Source organism: Arachis duranensis, chromosome 10, assembly GCF_000817695.3.
Source record: "Arachis duranensis cultivar V14167 chromosome 10, aradu.V14167.gnm2.J7QH, whole genome shotgun sequence".
Classification (NCBI taxonomy): domain Eukaryota; kingdom Viridiplantae; phylum Streptophyta; class Magnoliopsida; order Fabales; family Fabaceae; genus Arachis; species Arachis duranensis.
Window position 1 is genome coordinate 85,538,215 of NC_029781.3, and position 4,770 is coordinate 85,542,984.

A 4,770-nucleotide genomic window follows, 5' to 3' on the forward strand; every position below is an offset into this window, starting at 1 on the left:
ATCAGCTATAGTCCTCATTATATAATCATACTAAAACTATCAACTATAATTAGTGTCATATTCATCCTCATTATCATCATAGTCGAGATTGAGGGTGGGGCACTAAAACTACTTAACAGTCTAACCTACAAAAAATAAAATCTTTTTATGAGTATTGTCTAGTGTTATTTCTGTGAAGATATTTTATTCAATTATAAATATAATTATTAGTAGAAATTTATACCAGTATATATCTAAATTGCATGCAATCTCTGTATCAAATGTCCATACTACAAAGATAAAAAATATAATTAGATCAGTAATACAACATGAACCAGAATAGATCAATTGAATGTAAAAAACATAGAGTTGAACCTGAAATCTTGTCACTTTCTAAATCTGTCTTTCTTTTGATTAGAAGTACTTTTTCCTCCAAAAAAACCTACCCAAGTTGTCATCAACTATGAGAGAATTGAGGAAGCAGGAAAATTTTATTGATTGATTATCAATTTAAAACAAATGTCCATTCATAATGTAGAACACTGAATGAGAATATGCTGCTAACAGGGCATACTAACCAAACAATGACCCTTGCATGCTGGAATCTTCAGTGGCAGACTGCTTGGCAACAAGTAAAGCTTCGACGATGCTGTGGTCCACGAAAATGTGTCGAAATTCAGCACCTCATAATAAAAATGAACAGCAATAATAATAAAAAAAAAAACAGAGTTATATGAAGAAACCAACAAACAACCAATTAAGTAGCCAATGTTGATCAACAATCTCCAAGACTCACACCTGCACATCATCTAAGAATCCATTTCCAGATTCGCCACCAACCACTATAATAATACCTCAATTCAATTAGTACCTAACAACAAAATTTCCACAAAATACAGTAAGAAGAAGAAGAAAATAACATACATTGGATCTAGGAGTTTGTGACAAGACCATCCAATTATCTGAGGTGGTTGAGATGAAGTGTGGCAATAATTCTCATCAGAGTGACCACCTGTTCCTTCTTCTCCTTCATCTTCACCCTGAAATGAAAAAGCAAACAAGCTTAAGACTTTATATATTGCTGCCATTTCTTATACAAGAAAATTACTACATTGGTGGTTCCATTTCGTTTGACGGGACTCCTACTTCCCTGAGTTGAGTCAGAAAGCTGCACCTTCAATCTACATTGCAGTACACGTTCAGGTTTAACACATTAATTAATTGAAGCAAACTTGAAAAGAATCAAAGAGAAAATAAAGGATTTGTTTCTTCTGAAGAAGGAAAACAAGAGAAAACGATTGCTGGTTGTTAAGGGTTATGGTTATGGTTATGGTGGATGAACAACATTGTTTAATTTAATGAATGAGTATTAATTGATAAAGTAAGTGGCATGGTGAGAAGAGTGAGTGAGACAAAAACTCATAGCAGTGAGGTCTCTGTTTTCTTCCGCATATTATGGATTCTCTTCTCTTCTAATAATTGAATAATAATCATGTGGGACACAAAAACAAATGCACCAATAAACAATCAAATACCTCCTTATAATGTTAATTCGTTCCTCATTCTGGCGTCCTGAAATTATTGTTCCAACCTGCAGATTGTTGTGCATGTAAAAACAAGAAAATGATCAAAACATAAATGTAAATGTAATCACCAATTACCACGTATAAATTCTTCAACTCTTGAACATTTTAGAACACTCCTACAAAATATTGAAGAACAATGAAATATGCTCTACAAGACTAAACTAAGAAACAGAAAGATTCAAAATATTGAACATAGAGGTGGCCCAACCTATACTTAAAAAATGCAAACATTTTCAGAAGTTTAGTGTAATAGAATCCTGGTGTAAAAGTTTACTGTAATAGAATTAAAATAATAATAATAATCTTCCATAGTTTTCAACTTATCTTATCAAAGCCTTATAATACGTTAAATAAGAAAGCGGGAATCACTCCCAGCATATATATTGGAATAGTATCAATAATAATAATTTTAGTTTCTTACTTCATAAACTCATATAATCTTTTTCTTTAGAATTCTATATTATCCAAAGTTGCGATCACAATTCAGTGCACTCAATCATGACATTAGAAAACTCTTTGAGGGTTCGGACATCAAACATTTTAGACAGTATTTAAAAGAATTTATTCACGTGAAAATGAAAATAGCTAAGATTTATATAAATATTATACTAAACTATTTAATAAAAAATACAATATGATCAAACAGTTTAATTTTCAGCAGAAAAAAAAAAACAATGATGATGATGATGCATTGGAAATGACTAAGACTAGAAATAGTTACTGAGATTTTAGTAAACTAATTTTGGATGGATTAGTTAAACCTAAATTTAAACTTTGGTTAAGTTAGAGATTAGAATTGTTTAGTGGGTTCATGTTTTTTTTATATAGTTTCTATTTGAAACTATTATTTTATTGGGAATTTTTGAGTTCTCACTCGTTGTAGATTTTCTATTTTTCAGATGTAGGGCGTGACACACTTCGTTGAGAGTGCGAGATTCTATTTGGTGAACAGAAGAAGACTCTTTTAAATTTTATTTTGATCTATTTAAAACTTTTTCCGCATTTGAGATCTTCATGGTATATTTCCTCTTAGAGATTTTTCTTTGAAAAAATAGAATTTCTATTTTGTATATTTTTCTAGTTTTGTAATATTTTCGACGGCCTTTTCTTTGCGGATTGAGACTAATATATATATGGCCTTTTCTTTGCGGATTGAGACTAATATACTCCTAGCTATATTATTATTCTTCGCAAGTTCTTTTTATGTGTCGTGATACTTCACCACCTTTGATTTATCACTATAGCGTAAGGCTCTGTGTGGTAAGGTGTAACACAATAACGAACCTTCTAACCAACTTGAACTTGCCTCTCCCTCCGACCATAGCCAATTCCCTATGCGGCTTCATCAATGGATTCCTCAAAAATACACTGATCCATCTTCCTCAGAACTCTCCATCTGTGAACGCATAATCCACACACATAAGGGTTAGATCCTCACCTTGGCTTGAAGACATGTATAGACCACGCGTGTTACCTATGACGGTTGAGTTTTCATCGGGCCCTTCCCTCAATGGATCATCAATTGCATAAATATGGCCGAATGGAGTGGCAAATTTGCCCCTGTGGCCGTGCTGGGTTGCGCAACCTCAACGATTTTGGGGGTTTTTCCGCTAAAGATGTCAAAGAGGTAGAAATGGAAATTGGTCATTTTCTCCGTGTTTGAAACCATGCTTGTTCCCAAAGTGATATTTTGAATGAACTTGAAGGCTCATGCAGCATAATGATAATGCCAAACTAGGAGGGTTATTTTCTTCTCCATTTTTGTGTAATTCACTACTATGGATTTGGTTTGAATATCTGTTCTTGTTTTTGGTTTGCACCAGGAAAATCCACTATGCTGAAAATTCAATGACTAATTTTTTGGGTTCTGTAGAGGCACAAAGTAGACAAATAATAGTTGAAAATTTGATGGACTAAATTAGTAAATGCACCAAATCACTTCAAGTAATACCACTATGAGTGAAAATTTTTTTCACGAGAATTAAAAAGATTGAGCAAGCAACTTTTAATCGAATATCTAATTAGATCAACAAACCTTTGTAGTGGATTAGATCTTAAAATAATAACAATAATGTATAGTATGAATAGATGCTTATAAATGATTAGAGAAATAAACAATAAATGGAGATATTAAGGCTTCGGAGAAGTTTTGTTTTCAAAAAAGGAAACATTCATGTTTATTTACTTTGATTCATGCAAAATAATTTCACGACAAATCATATATAATAAAACTCCAATCTCTTGTCAATTAATTAAGAAAAAGACAACTCAAGAAAAATGCTAATTACTATGAAATTTACTATCGGATTAATCAAATAAATCCGCCGCTAAGTACATTACCGTCGAATTTACCATCGTCTTATAGTAGATGGTATAAATGGCTGAAAACCTCTTACCGGCAGGCTTTTTTAATCCGACGCTAACTACCAGCGAATTTTCCGTCGGTATTTTCAATGGATTGTCGAGCCTAGGTTGATGATAACCGTCGGATTAATCCGGCAATAACTTTGGTGCCATTTCACTTCAAATGGTGCCAAAACTTATTGTCAGATTAATCTAACGGTACATTCGCTGGTAGGATTTTTTTCTTTTTTATTTTGGCACACTTTAACCATAAGTAACAGTCAAATCAAATTAAAACTCTTATAAACGAAATTGTTATAAAAAAAATTAAAATTGGCAGAAATCAACAAATTATTTTATTAAAAATAAATAGTATGTATACAATAAAATGTCACAGAAGTAGAGTAATATATCCTAAACAAACAAAAATGCATATATCATAATAACTACAGGTCCTGATAATCGTCGTCGGCGACGGCGGTGGCGGCGTCGTGGTCCTTCTACTGAGGCGGCGGAGTAGGTGCTGCCGTTGGGGCCCCCACTAGTAGCGTCGTCACTGGAAGCAGCAGCGCCGCTGCTACTACCGCGCATCTATTGGCTGTACTCCTCCATCTGCTATCGCAGCCGCTTGAGCTGCTCTAGCTTCTCTCTCAGGTTCGAGCTGGCAGCAACGCATGCATGAATCTCTTGATACCTCTGCTCAGACTGCTCCTGCTGCTGGTAAAGCTCCCGTGTTAGCTTCTGTACCTCCTCCCTCAGGTCGATAACTTCCTGGGGATCAGCAGGGTTGATGGCAGAGATAGAGGAAGCCGCCAACGTGCAGGAGCGGAAGCTATTGGTGAAGAACAAGCCAAACCCAAAG

General features: G+C 34.3%; 1 pseudogene; it reads right to left on the reverse strand.

The window, feature by feature from the left end:
* Positions 1-233: 233 nt before the first annotated feature.
* LOC110272486 (dirigent protein 15-like) lies at positions 234-3,324 on the reverse strand (annotated as a pseudogene).
* Positions 3,325-4,770: the final 1,446 nt, after the last annotated feature.